This window comes from Arachis duranensis, chromosome 5 (genome assembly GCF_000817695.3).
Source record: "Arachis duranensis cultivar V14167 chromosome 5, aradu.V14167.gnm2.J7QH, whole genome shotgun sequence".
NCBI classification, from domain to species: Eukaryota; Viridiplantae; Streptophyta; class Magnoliopsida; order Fabales; family Fabaceae; genus Arachis; species Arachis duranensis.
Window position 1 is genome coordinate 50,138,723 of NC_029776.3, and position 15,843 is coordinate 50,154,565.

Sequence of the window (15,843 nt, forward strand, 5' to 3'; positions counted from 1 at the left end):
TCATTGAATTACAATAGAGCTCCCTAACCCAATGAAAGGGGGTTTAGTGAGTCATAGCTCTGAATTCAATTACACAAAGTAAAACTAGAAAATGATCCCAAAAGTCCCCCCTTGTAAAAAATCCCCCCTCAGGGGCTGGGTTCCCCTTCAATCCCCCGTCCCCTCTCAAATGCAGAAACTAAGGCCTTTAAATAGGCTCCCTAAATTACAAAATGAAAATGAAATTAAAAGCAAATTACAATCAAAAATAAACTATTCTAGATGATTCTTGTGGCCTTGGTTTGGTTTTGTTGATGGGCCTTGCTTGCTTGAAGGGTAGAGTGACATAATTGATCCAAAAAGGATAATGATCCGTTAAACTACACTCAAACGTTGCACCCCCCTTTCTTGAGTCGTCACTTTGTTCTCTTGTCAACCTTGCCAATTTGATGCCAAATATAGACTATTATACCTCGTTGGAAAGCTATGGATGTCAGATTTCTAACGCAACTGGAAGCGCATCATTTGGAGTTCTACAACTCGAGTTATACTCCATGGAAGGTGAAGAGGTCAGCTGGCCTGATTGCATGTTGGTACTATGCTCTTCTATGCACATTACGGGGCTGTTTTCTCCCTCAATTTTTAGTATCCACCATGCATGCCATATATGCTTGCAAAGCTCTAGATATCTTCTTTCCAATGCAATTTGAATCACCTCATTTGGAGTCTTGTAGCTCAAGTTATTTATGTTTGAAGAAGGCATGGTCAAGTGCATCAAAATCTTCATGTTTGAATGATTTAAGACAAGCATGACTATTTGGCCCAAATGATTACTTAAGGCTCAAGAAAATGCATAAAACAACTAAAAATAAAAGAAAAAGGCTAGTGAAACTAGCCTTAGATGCCTTGGCATCATCCACCATGTAGTGCCATAGATGCTTGGAAAGATCTGGAATCCTACTTTCCAATGCCATTAGAATCACCTCATTTGGAGCTTTGTGGCTCAATTTATTCTTGTTTGAAGAAGGCATGGTCAGGCTGCCAGGTGAGACTTTTGCCCACATTAGTGTCCACGTTAGTGTAATTAACGTGGCCATTAACGTGGGTCTTCCTTTGCTTCACAAACGTTAGTGGCGTTCACCTTTTCTACTAACGTTGGCGTTTCCCTTTCCTTCCACATTAGTTCCCACGTTAATGTAACTAACGTGGAAGCTAACGTGGGTGTTCTAGCCTTCGCAAACGTTAGTGGCGTTCACTTTTTCCACTAACGTTGGCGTTTTCCTTTCCTTCCATGTTAGTTCCCATGTTAATGTAACTAACGTGGAGACTAACGTGGGTCTTCTTGCCCTTCACTAATGTTAGTGGTGTTTACTTTTACCACTAACGTTCCATGCTCTCCTTCTTCAAAGTTAATGCCACTAACTTTCTCACTAACGTTGGGGGTTCTCTTTTCTTCCACGTTAATGGCCACGTTAGTGGCACTAACATAGCCACTAACGTGGCTCTTCTCTGCTTCTTGTTACCTGAAATCAATCAAACAAAGTGCATCAAAGTCTTGCTCTTAATCATGGGATCATGCATCATCCAATTTATCATTCAATTCATGCATAATTCTCATGAAATCATTAAAAATTCACAATGTTTGCTTAAATCATGGTATGATTGCATTTTCAACCAAATACTTGCTTATTTCCTAAGAAAATACATGAAACCAACCTAAAGCATACAAAAATGGCTAGTAAAACTTTCCAAGATGCCCTGGCATCAGCTGTTCTTCGAGTATTAATGCAAGTATTATCATTTTTTTATTCAATTCACGCCTACTTCTCCTCTAAGATATAATCTTGTACTTAATTTAGCTAAGTCAGAATGAAGGGGTGACCCATGACAATCACCCAATCTTCGTTACTCGCTTAGCCAAGATCCACGTGCCTGACAACCACAAAGCGGTCTACATGATGTTCAACGTAGTCATTGGACAACAGCTGGAGTATACTCTCTTTGGTCTCTGACTCATGGATCTGAATCACCTCTCCTAACAACAGAGCATTCGAATCCATGATGTTAGAACCTTCGTGGTATAAGCTAGAATCAATTGGCAGCATTCTTGAGATCTAGAAAGTCTAAACCTTGTCTGTGGTATTTCGAGTAGGATTCGGGATGGGATGACTGTTACGAGCTTCAAACTCGTGACTGTTGGGCACGTGACAATGTGCAAAAGAATAAATGTATTCTATTCTGACACGATCGAGAACCGACAGCTGAATAGCCATGCGGGAAACCGTAGAGGACATGTTTTCACTGAGAGGACGGATGGTAGCCATTGACAACGATGATCCACCAACATACAGCTTGCCATGGAAGGGAGTACGCATGATTGGATTAGGACCATAGGAAAGTAAAGGTTCAGAGGCAACAAAGCATCTTCAAATGCTTATCTGAAATTCCCACCAAGGAACTATATAAGTAACTTTATTTTATTTTCTGATTATCTTTCTTTTTATTATCAAAACCTCATAACCATTTAAATCCGCCTGACTGAGATTTACAAGATGACCATAGCTTGCTTCAAGCCGACAATCTCCGTGGGATCGACCCTTACTCACGTAAGGTATTACTTGGACGACCCAGTGCACTTGCTGGTCAACTGCGCAGAGTGGTGAGAAAAGTGTGAAATCACAATTCCGCATACCAAGTTTTTGGTGCCGTTGCCGGGGATCGTTTGAGTTTGGACAACTGACGGTTCATCTTGTTGCTTAAATTAGGTAATTTTCTTCTTGTTCTATTTTCAAAAATTTTTCAAAAATCTTTCAAAATTTTTTTTTCTAATTTTCGAAAAGTTTTAAAAAAAATATTTAATAAAACCATAAAATCAAAAATTTTTATGTTTCTTGTTTGAGTCTAGAGTCAAATTTTAAGTTTGGTGTCAATTGCATGTTTTTATTTTTCTAGCATTTTTCAAAAACTCATGCATATGTTCTTCTTGATCTTCAAGTTATTCTTGATGATTGTCTTTATTTGATCTTGTGATTTCCTTGTTTTGTGTATTTTCTTGTTTTTCATATGCATTTTTAATTTGTTAGTGTCTAAGCATTAAAAAATTCTAAGTTTGGTGTCTTGCATGTGGTTCTTTTCTTAAAAATTTTTCAAAAATAGGTTCTTGATGTTCATCATGATCTCCAAAGTGTTCTTGGGGTTCATCTTGACATTCAAAGTGTTCTTGCATGCATCATTGGTTTTGATCCAAAATTTTTATGTTTTGAGTCAATTTTTTTTATTTTTCTCTTTCCTCATTAAAATTCAAAAATAAAAAAATATGTTTTCCTTATTTCACTCATAAATTTCAAATTTTTGGGTTGACTTAGTCAAAGATTTTTAAAATTGAGTTGTTTCTTGTTAGTCAAATCTAAATTTCAATTTAAAAATTCTATCTTTTCAAAACTTTTTCAAAAATTAAATCTTTTTCATTTTTCTTCAAAATATTTTTGAAAATTTTAAAAATTGATTTTCAAAATCTTCTTCTTATTTTCATTTCATATTTTCGAAAACCTTGTTAACAATTAAGGATTTGATTCAAAAAAATTTTTAAGTTTGTTACTTTCTTGTTAAGAAAGGTTCAATCTTTAAATTCTAGAATCATATCTTTTAGTTTCTTGTTAGTCAAGTCATCAATTTTAATTTAAAAATCAAATCTTTTTAAAATAGATTTCAATTATATCTTTTTCAAAACTTAATTTCAAAATCTTTTTCTAACTTCTTATCTTTTCAAAATTTATTTTCAAATCTTTTTCAATTAACTACTTGACTTTTTGTTTGATTTTAAAAAGTTTACTAATTCTTATCTTTTTCAGAACCACCTAACTACTTTTCTCTCTCCAATTTTCAAAAACCGCTAACAAATTTTTCAAAAATCTTTTTAATTAACTAATTGATTTAAACTCTAATTTTATTTTATTCCTTTCTTAATTTTCGAATACTAACTAATATTTAAAATAAAAACAAAAATATTTTTCCTTTTATTTAATATTCGAATTCCCTCTCTCTCATCCCTTTCTATGTATTTATTTATCTATTTACTAACACTTCTCTCCTTCTTAAAATTCGAACCATCTCTCCCTCTCTGTGTTTGAATTCTCTTTATTTTCCCTCTACCTCATTCTTCTATTCTTCTCTTCTTCTACTCACATAAAGGAATCTCTATACTGTGATATAAAGGATTCTTCTTCTTTTCTATTCTCTTCTTTTAAGCAGAAACAGGGATAAAAACATTCTTGTTGAAGCTGATCCTGAACCTGAAAGGACTATGCAGAGGAAGCTAAGAGAAGCTAAAGCACAACACTCTGGAGAGGACCTTATAGAAGAATTCGAAAAAGAAGCAGACATGGCTGAACCCAACAACAATGCAAGGAAGATGCTTGGTGACTATGCTGCACCAACTTCCAACTTCTATGGATGAAGCATCTGAATTCCTGCCATTGGAGCAAACAACTTTGAGCTTAAGCCTCAATTAGTTTCTCTAATGCAGCAGAACTGCAAGTTTCATGGACTTCCATCAGAAGATCCTCATCAATTCTTATCTGAATTCTTGTAGATTTGTGATACTGTTAAGACCAATGGGGTTGATCCCATGGTCTACAGACTTATGCTTTTCCCCTTTGCTGTAAGAGACAGAGCTAGAACATAGTTGGACTCACAACCTAGAGAAAGCCTGAACTCTTGGGACAAGCTGGTCAATGCCTTCTTGACCAAATTCTTTCCACCTCAAAAGATGAGTAAGCTCAGAGTGGACGTCCAAACCTTCAGACAGAAGGAAGGTAAATCCCTCTATGAAGCTTGGGAAAGATACAAGCAATTAACCAAAAGGTGTCCTTCTGACATGTTTCCAGAATGGAGCATGGTATGTATATTCTATGATGGTCTGTCTGAAATGTCAAAGATGTCACTGGATCATTCTACTAGTGGATCCCTTCATCTGAAAATGCCTGCAGAAGCCCAGGAACTCATTGAGATGGTTACAAATAACCAATTCAAGTACACTTCTGAAAGAAATCCTGTGAATAATGGGATGACTCAAAAGAAAGGAATTCTTGAGATTGATACTCTGAATGCCATCTTGACTCAGAACAAAATATTGACTTAGCAAGTCAATATGATTTCTCAGAATCTGACTGGATTGCAAGCTGCATCCGGTAGTGCTAAAGAAGCCTCCTCTGAAGGAGAAGCTTATGACACTTAGAATCATGCAATGGAAGAGGTGAATTACATGGGAGAATCCTATGGAAACACCCATAATCCTTCATGGAAGAATCATCCAAATTTCTTATGGAATGATCAATAGAAGCCTCAACAAGGCTTCAATAACAATAATGGTGGGAGAAATAGGTTTGGCAATAGCAAACTTTTTCCATCATCTTCTCAGCAACAGACAGAGAATTCTGAGCAGAGCCTATCTGGCTTAGCAAACATAGTCTCTGATCTATCTAAGGCCACTCTCAGTTTCATGACTGAGGCACGGTCCTCCATCAGAAAATTGGAGGCACAAGTGACTCAGCTGAGTAAACGAGTTACTGAACTCCTCCTAGTACTCTCCCAAGCAATACAGAAGAGAATCCAAAAAGAGAGTGCAAGGCCATCTACACGTCCAACATGGCCGAACCTGTAGAGGAGGGAAAGTCAGTGATTCCCAGTGAGGAAGACCTCATGGGACGTCCACTGGCCAACAAGGAGTTCCCTATTGAGGAACCAAAGGAATCTGAGGCTCATCTAGAGACCATAGAGATTCCACTGAACTTCCTATTACCATTTGATGAGTTCGGATTCACTCCCCTCCCAATAAAATTGATGATTCCACTCTTTGGCAAGCGCACCAAAATTATCCTCAAGTAATAACCCACAGTAGAGTGGGATCGTATCCACAGAGATTGGTAGATTTGAACAATTTTAATTAATTGGAGAATTAGTCAAGCTTAAACAGAATAAGTTGTAAGTGCATAATCATAAATGGCGGAAACATAAATGGCAAAAGAATAAAGGAAAGCAATAAAGTGCAAAAATAGAAATAGCAAGAATGTAAAAGGGAGTGGGAATTTGTAGAATGTAAATGAAAGCTATAAAAGAATGGGAGAGATAAGAGTGAGGGAATTCATTGAGATCAGGAGATATTGTCTCTTTAGATTAAATCCAGCTTATATCCTCTTCAATCATGCAACTCATTGACCTCTTGGCAATCATGATTGATTGAGCCCCAATCCCTTGGTGACTCAATCTCTCAGATCTTGATCAATAGCCAATTTCTTGGTCTAATTGCTCATGAAGAGAGATATGTTTGGTCCTTGATTATACCACACATCCTTGTAGGTCCAGGTAGAGGGAGGATTATATGTCACCATATCCAAACACCAAAACCCAGATTCTACTCAAGTGTGAGAAAGGATTTCTAACATGGTTTCATGTTTCCTTTTCCAAAGTTCCCATGAAACCCATTTTGCATTCAATCTCTTTTCCAAGATGATTGAACACTAAGCATGAAAATCGAAATTCCTTCTAGCAAATCAAAGAGAAGATGAAGAGAAGAAGAAATTCACTATCATTAATCCATCAAGTACAATAGAGCTCCTTCTCTCAATGAGAGGGAATTTAGCTACTCATAGCTCAGAAAGAAAGTACAAAAGATGGAAGAGATGAAGTGTAAAAAGTGAAAAAGTGAATTCAAAACTAAAACTCTACAATCCCCTTGAGATAGTGATCTGCGTCTCCGTGTGTGTTTCCAATACTTCCAAGGGTATTTATACTACTCCTAGATCTAGAAATAAAAGAAATTACAAAAGTGAAAAGAAAATTACAATTTGGAGGGAAAAGAAACTCAACAAACGTAATCTTCCAGCTGGCGTGTGACTGGCGCTCCCCTGGCGTGTCACGCTCTCTTCGTTTCAATCTTGGCATGCCACGCCTCACCCTCCAAGTGGCACGCCTTCCTCTATCACATCCCTAGCGTGCCACACCTTCGAGCCAAAGTGACATGCCTAGGGCATTTTAAAGTCCTCAAGTAGCTTGGCGTGCCATGCCTTCGACACCAAGTGGCACGCCCAGGCCATTTTCCACATCTTCATGCTTCTGGAAACTTGTACCAGCGTGGCATGCCCAGGGTCTGGCATGCCACGCCCCTCTAAATGCTTCATCCTCTTGCTGGCGTGCCACGGCTCATCATCCAAGTGGCACGCCCAGTTCATTTGGCCCTTTATCTCTTCCTCTGGAAAACACTATCAGCGTTCCATGCCATGAGACTAGCGTGCCATGCCCTTCACTTGCCTTGGTTCCAAAGGTTGGCGTGCCACGCCTGGACGTTCAAGTAGCATGCCAAAGTGGGACAATTGAGCTAGCGTGCCATGCCTTCAATACCAAATGGCACGCCCAGCTTTGTTTGGCTTCGTTCAGTGCTGGCATGCCACACCTGATCATTCAAGTGGCACGCCTTAGTGAGACTTCTTGAGCTGGCGTGCCACGCCTTCGACACCAAGTGGCACGCCCAGCTTTTTCCTTTGCCTTCTTGTTTATTGGCGTGCCACGCCTGGTTGCTCACATGGCACGCCCAGACCTCATTAGCCTTCAACTCCTTCTCTGGATTCTTGTACCAGCATGCCACACCATGTTGCTCAAGTGGCACGCCCATTCAATTGTGGGTTTCTTAGGCTTGGCGTGCCACGCCTTGATCCTTAAGTGGTACGCCCAAGTAGATTCTGGAACTGGCGTGCCACGCCTTCGATACAAAGTGGCACGCCCTAGTGAATTCTGGAACTGGCGTGCCACGTCTTCGATGCAAAGTGGCACGCCCTAGTGATGACTCTTCTAGGTAATTGGCGTGCCACGCCCCTTTGATGGTCTTCATTGTTGCTCTTTGGAATGTTGTACCAGGGTGCCACGCCCAGCTTCTAGCGTGCCACACCAATACATTTTTGTGGCGTTTGTTCCAAGTGGCACGCCTGCTTCACACGCCCACTTGTTTAGTTGTTTCTTTCCCATTTTTGATGTTTTTTCGCCTGAAATTCAACACAAACTCTTTTCAAAGCAATGTACTATGATATTCATCAATTAAGGCATGAATTGCAATGATCAAATGAGATTATGCCTCTTTTATGGTCCTTTTTATGCAAGAAAAAGGGTAGATGATGTAAGTCATCACAACACCAAACTTAAGCTTTGCTTGTCCCAAGCAAATCAATGTGAGTGGTCTTTTTGTGAATTGAGACTTGACCTTGAATGGATGCAATATAACTAATAATGGGACTAAGTGTTCAAGACATGCATGAATGCTTTGAATGTCACAAAGAGTCCCTAGATCCTTGAGGGTTCTTCCAAGTATGTGCCTCAGGGGTCCTTTTCATTGATTGTCACCTTGAAGTAGTAAGAGTTAGCTCATTATATTTTTGGGTTTGCTTCTTTTCTGTTCATTGACCACGACTCTAAGTGTTTTGTCTCAAGACAACCCTTTAGTTAGGCTTTCAATCAACACTCCCAAACCAATTGGCTTTAGGGTGTTAGGTATTGAAACACCCCTGAGAATTTACTTGCCCAGGCCTCTTCTTGACACATCTTCATCACAAGCATCTACTAGGGTCTCTAACTCTTTTGAGTTTTTCAATGTTTCTCTTTTCTTCCTAGTAGTTGATGCTCAGAGCCTTAGGTCTTTGTTGCTTACTAATTCTTGGTTCTATAGATATTCAAGGAACACCCCTCAACCTCTACTTGTCATGCCTTCTAGGACTAGTTGCCTTTCATGACTCATTTTCTTTTTAGTTCATTCAAGGTTTTACACTTAGTCTTTTGTTTCTTAGTTCTTTGAAAGAGCTTTCTTGGTCTTAGTATCATTTACTCTTGTTCTTGCACAACTCACAACAACTCTTATGGAGACAAACTACACTTTATTGATGTTGAAAAAGACTAAAGTTAACGTTGCATTTTTTTTCTTCCATATCAAGGGACTTACAGAAGACTTCAAGTAATAAAGAACTAAACATAAAACATAAACTATCCTAGCATTACTAATTATTCTCAAACATAAAGTAAAGTAGATAGATAAGAATTTAAACAGAATTCAGAAATTTGGAAAATGTCAACCATGGAACTCAACAACCTTGCAGCTTCAACTTTAGTTCATTGGCCCTTTGCCCTTGTCTTTCTTCTTGGAGGGGGAGGAGTCATCTTCACCCTTTTGGGAGGATCCTTCTTGTACTTTCTTGTCCTTGGGCTTCCAAATCCCAGCCTTACCATATAATTTCTTTCATCCTCCTTGTGCTTAGCTAGGATCTCCTCTTGTCTAGCACTCAATTCCTCCAGTCCTTGCATGAATATTGGGTATCCGGGGTTAAGAGCGGCCACAGCATTACACAAGTGATTCAGCTTTGCTTGTGTGTTGATATCGTATTGCCTCCTTGAAATGGTTCGGGCATCATAAAGATGCCTGAACTCAGCGAGGTTCCTCTGCTGCCATTTGTTCTGCTCTGTTACTTTGTCGAGTGCACTTCGCACCTCTCCCTAGTCGAACTCCTCTTGCTGCTCCTTCCTTGCTTGCTCAAAGCTTCCTTGGAGGTTTTGTATGTTCTCATTCACTTGGTTCCATTGCTCCCTTTGGCTATTTTGAAATTGTTTGACATCCTCCCTCAATTGATGCAAATCTCCCTTCATTTGATGCACGTCTCCTTGCAGCTGCTCCCAGTTTACTCCTTTAGGAAATTATTGAAATTGCTGGTATTGTTAATATTGTGGTGGTTGAAGCGCCAGGAAATATGGTTGCTCCTCAGCCTCTTCTTCTTCTTGTTGTTGCTGTTGTGGCACATGAGCATGAGCTCTATGCTCTCTGGCCCTCTGAAGTGGGTTGACAGCCAACACCTTGGCCATTTTCTTGGCAGTTATAGGCTTGTCTTGCTTCACTAGCACCTCATCAATAACTTTCTCAACTCCAGCATCATCACACAGCTCTTGTATAATGCTGGAGAATGCCAACCTTGTGCTTTCATTAGTGCTCTTCAATATCTTGTTGATGTTGTTGGCAATTAACTCCTCAACATTTACATTCTCTCCTTTTATAATGCTGTATATGAGCACAGCTCTCTCCTTGGTCACCTCGGAGGTGTTGGATGTAGGAATCAAGGATCTTCTCACAAAGTCTAGCCACCCCCTAACTTGGGGGCTCAAGTCCCTTCTTCTCAGCTAGTTGGGTTTCCCATCTTTGTCATTGATCCACTGCACATTTAGTACACAAATTTCGTTAAGGATTTCATCAAATTCTAGGTCTGGTTGCTTCATCCTCTCCTCATAACTCTGAATGGAATTTGTCCTCTTCACCATCAGCACCTTTTCTATGTTAGAGGGACTATAGTCAATCGACTTCCCTCTCACATAGCTAATGTACCCATAATCTTGCCCTAGTTGTGGCACGGTGTTTGCATAAAATTCCCTTAACACGCCTTCCACCACTTTCCTTGGTGGGTTACAAAAGAGTGCCCATCCCCTGTTGTTAATCTCAATGTTGATCTCATGGTGCTCATTCCTTCCCAGTTGGAAACCAACCTCTGGGATGATCTCCCTCTCACTCACCCAACCATAGAATTGGTTTTGGTTGAATACGGAGAGGAATTTGTATTAATTGAAGGTTGAGCTTGAGGAACCAGAAGTTGGTTCTTTGGTCTTTCTTTTCTTTGAGGCTGAGGACCTTGGTGGTGCCATTGGATGGAGAGAGAGAGAGTGTGTGTGTATTTTTAAAGGTTCTGAGATAGTTATAGAGTATTGCAAAGAAACACAAGCAAAACAAAAGTTTTGCTTCAACACCAAACTTAGGACTAGATTGTCCCAATCAAGTAGAAAGATAGAGAGAAATGGGATGAAAAGAGAAAAGAGAAGAGAGAAAGAAAGGTCTGTGTGAGTTTCTATCATGTGTGGGAAGGGGTTTGAAGTGGGAGGGAGATGGGGAAGTGAGGTTTTTATAGCGGTGAGAGTGTGGTTCGAATGATGGGAAAGGAAGAGAATTCAATATTTTCCCACTTGGGGAGTGGCACCTAACGTAGGAAGAGGTGCCAATCCTTATCCCAATGTGCCCTCTGCGTATGTTGACTTCCAAAGTGCAAGTACACTTTGACCTCTTTGCTATCAACCAAGTGGGCCCCATTCAATCTCCTGAAAGTGAAACTGAAACCCCATGAGTAATGACAATATAATCCTCCACATTCCTTTTTAATGCTAGTGAATGGATTTGCAACTGATGGGTGTCCCTTGGGACACCAAACTTAATTCATTTGCATCTCAATAAATTGGGTTCATCATTGGGGTTTTTAATGTGTTCATGGGAAAAAAGTAATTCCAATTCTTTCACATTCTGTTGCTTCTAATCTCTCCTGAACACATTAAAATTCACATTCAAGCATCCACTAATATATTAAATGCTTTCAAGTTGAGTGGTATTGGGCTTATTAAGTGATCCTCGTATGGTGGTGGCCACACCAAACTTAATCTATGGGCTTACTCTTCAAAATTTGGTTTATCCAAATGGTTGTAAGCCTAGATTAAGTAGGTGAGTGGCCACACAAAACTTAGCTTTTTAGCTAGTTCTTAGCCCAATCACTATTCATCAGTAAATGCCTTCATCAAGTTGCTTTTCCAGAAATAGGAGATAAAATAATTCATAAAGCTATCCTAACTGTCAAAACTGAAATTAAACTTCCTAATCTAATATTCACAATCTACTTCTAAGAAAGCAATAAATCAAAAGGATATAAAGTGTTGGGGTGCTTCCCAACTAGTGCTTCTATATCGTCACTAGCTTGACGTTCTTCTTTTTTCAGTTGAGGTGGTAGCTCACTCTCCTTTCATCCAGTGAGTCTCCCAGGTAATGCTTGAGTCTATGGCCATTTGCAGTGAAGGTTCTTTGTGTTTTGTCCTCCATAAGTTCCACCTGACCAAAGGGGTACACTTTGATGATGGTGAAGGGTCCTGACCATCTAGACTTAAGCTTCCCAGGGAAGAATTTAAGTCTAGAATTGTACAATAACACCTTTTGTCCTTCAGTGAACTCCCTCCTTGTTATCTTTTAATCATGCTACCCTTTTGTGTTCTCTTTGTAAATCTTTGCATCCTCATATGCTTGGCTCCTAAATTCCTTCAGTTCATTGAGTTGCCTTAGTCTCTTTTCTCCAGTGGCTTGTTCATCAAAGTTCAACAGTTTTAGAGCCCATAATGCTCTATGTTCAAGCTCAGCTGGTAAGTGGCAAGCCTTGCCAAATACCAATTGGTATGGGGACATCTCAATAGGGCTTCTATGTTTGTTGATGTTGGTTGGTAGTTCCCTAATGGCTTTGAAATTGGCTATGTCTACAAACCAAGGGGTCTCTTAGATCATCATCAATTGCTCATCAGGGAAGCTTTCATTCACTGCAAGATGGTGTGCTCTTTCTTCTTCTTGTGGAATTCTTGAGCGGTGGTCAGCTACTTTATTCTCTGCTCCACTCCTGTCTGTAATTTTGATGTCAAACTCTTGGAGTAGCAGGATCTATCTTATTAGTCTTGGCTTGGACTCTTGTTTGCTAGCAAGTATTTAAGTGATGCATGATCAGTAAATATAATTACTTTAGAACCAATGAGATATGATCTACATTTATCAAAAGCAAAGACAATGTCAAGTAATTCCTTCTCTGTAGTGGTGTAATTCCTTTGATTCTCATTAAGAACTTTGATGGCATAGTAAATGACATGCACCAATTTATCCTTCCTCTATCCTAAAACAGCACCCGCAGCAAAATCTGATGGATCAAACATCAACTCGAAGGGTAAATCCCAGCATGGTGGTGCTATGATAGGTGCAGAGGAAAGTTTGTTCTTAAGTTTCTGAAAAGCAAACATGCATTCTTAAACGCCGGAACTGGCACAAAAGTGGGACTTAAACGCCCAAACTGGCACAAAAGCTGGTGTTTAACTCCAAGAAAAGTCTCTACACATGAAAGCTTCAATGCTCAGCCCAAGCACACACCAAGTGGGCCTGGAAGTGGATTTTTAAGTCATTTACTCACTTTTGTAAACCCTAAGCTACTAGTTCTCTATAAATAGGACCTTTTGCTATTGTATTTTCATCTTTGATCAGTCCTATGCTATCTTAGATCAGATCTTGGTTCTTCTATTTCCCTCTCTGGGGCCGAAGCCAATGATCACCATTATCACTTATGTATTTTCAACGGTGGAGTTTCTACACACCCTAGATTAAGGTGTGGAGCTCTGCTGTATGTCGAGTATTAATGCAATTACTATTGTTCTTCTATTCAATTCAGCTTATTCTTGTTCTAAGATATTCATTTGCACCCATGAACATGATGATTGTAATGATTATATGATGCTCATCATCATTCTCACTTATGAACGTGTGCCTAACAACTACCTCCGTTCTACATGCAAACAAGGCTTGAATGTTTATCTCTTGGATTCCTTAATCAGAATCTTCGTGGTATAAGCTAGAATTGATGGTGGCATTCTTGAGAATCTGGAAAGTCTAAACCTTGTCTGTGGTATTCTGAGTAGGATTCAGGGATTGAATGACTGTGATGAGCTTCAAACTCGCGATTGTGGGGCGTTAGTGACAGACGCAAAATAATCACTGGATTCTATTCCGACATGATCGAGAACCGACAGATGAATAGCCGTGTTGTGACAGAGCACGTTGAACATTTTCACTGAGAGGACGGGACTGTAGCCATTGACAAGGGTGATGCCCAACATACAGCTTGCCATGGAAAGGAGTAAGAAGGATTGGATGAAGACAGTAGGAAAGCAGAGAGACGGAAGGGACAAAGCATCTCCATACGTATATCTGAAATTCTCACCAATGAATTACATAAGTATCTCTATCTTTATTTTATGTTTTATTCATCTTTTAATTATCAATCCTCCATAACCATTTGAATCCGCCTGACTGAGATTTACAAGATGACCATAGCTTGCTTCATACCAACAATCTCTGTGGGATCGACCCTTACTCGCGTAAGGTTTATTACTTGGATGACCCAGTGCACTTGCTGGTTAGTTGTGTGAAGTTGTGATAAAGAGTTGAGATTGCAATTGAGCGTACCATGTTGATGGCGCCAATGATGATCACAATTTCGTGCACTACATGTCCTAGAAAACTTCTAATTACTTTGACATTGCAAGGTAGGGGTAACTTTTCAATCACCTTCACTTTTGCCTTGTCCATTTCTATGCCCCTTTTTAAGATTTTATGACCAAGGACCACCCCCTCTATAACCATGAAATGGCATTTTCCCAATTTAAAACAAGATTGGTCTCTTGGCATCTCTTTAGCACGAAGGCCAAGTGATGTAGGCAATCAGAATATGAGTTACCAAATACAGAGAAGTCATCCATAAACACCTCAATGAATCTTTCAATCATATCTGAAAATATGGAGAGCATGCACCTTTGGAATGTTGCAGGTGCATTGCACAATCCAAAGGGCATTCTCCTATAAGCAAAGACACCATATGGACATATAAAAGAAGTTTTCTCCTGGTCCTTGGGGTCTACAACTATTTGGTTGTAACCCGAATAACTGTCAAGAAAGTAGTAGTATTCATGTTTGGCCATTCTCTCAAGCATCTGGTCCATGAATGGTAGGGGGAAGTGGTCCTTCCTGGTGGCTTCATTGAGCTTCCTGTAGTCGATGTATGATGAGCGGATAATTTATACGCTTTTTTGCATTGTTTTTAGTATGTTTTAGTTAGTTTTTATTTAAAATTCAATTTTCTGGACTTTACTATGAGTTTGTGTGTTTTTCTGTGATTTCAGGTATTTTCTGGTTGAAATTGAGGGACCTGACCAAAAATCTGATTCAGAGGCTGAAAAGGACTGCAGATGCTGTTGGATTCTGATCTCCCTGCACTCGAAGTGGATTTTCTGGAGCTACAGAGGCCCAATTGGCGCGCTCTCAATTGCGTTGGAAATTAGACATCTTGGGCTTTCCAGAAATATATAATAGTCCATACCTTGCTCGATATTTGATGGCCCAAATAGGCATTCCAAGTCAGCTCAAGAATTCTGGCGTTTAACGCCGAAACTGGCACAGAAGTGGGAGTTAAACGCCCAAACTGGCACAAAAGTTGGCGTTTAACTCGAAGAAAAGTCTCTACACATGGAAGCTTCAATGCTCAGCCCAAGCACACACCAAGTGGGCCCGGAAGTGGATTTTTATGTCATTTACTCATTTCTGTAAACCCTAAGCTACTAGTTCTCAATAAATAAGACCTTTTGCTATTGTATTTTCATCTTGGTTCTTCTAGTTCCCTCTCTGGGGCCGAAGCCAATGATCACCATTATCACTTATGTATTTTCAACGGTGGAGTTTCTACACACCACAGATTAAGGTGTGGAGCTCTGCTGTACCTCGAGTATTAATGCAATTACTACTATTTTCCATTCAATTCAGCTTATTCTTGTTCTAAGATATTCATTCACACCCAAGAACATGATGAATGTGATGATTATGTGACGCTCATCATCATTCTCACTTATGAACGCGTGCCTGACAACCACCTCCGTTCTACATGCAAACAACGCTTGAATGTATATCTCTTGGATTCCTTAATCAGAATCTTCGTGGTATAAGCTAGAATTGATGGCGGCATTCTTGAGAATCCGAAAAGTCTAAACCTTGTCTGTGGTATTCCGAGTAGGATTCAAGGACTGAATGACTGTGACGAGCTTCAAACTCGCGATTGTGGGACCGACAGACAGACGCAAAAGAATCACTGGATTCTATTCCGACATGATCGAGAACCGACAGATGAATAGCCGTGCTGTGACAGAGCACGTTGAACATTTTCACTGAGAGGACGG

General features: G+C 39.7%; 1 non-coding gene across 1 annotated transcript; it reads right to left on the bottom strand.

Moving 5' to 3' along the window:
- Window positions 1–4,753: 4,753 nt before the first annotated feature.
- LOC127748136 (small nucleolar RNA R71) lies at window positions 4,754–4,857 on the bottom strand. The gene has a single exon (XR_008010079.1). It is a non-coding gene; the product is annotated as a small nucleolar RNA R71 (small nucleolar RNA).
- Window positions 4,858–15,843: the final 10,986 nt, after the last annotated feature.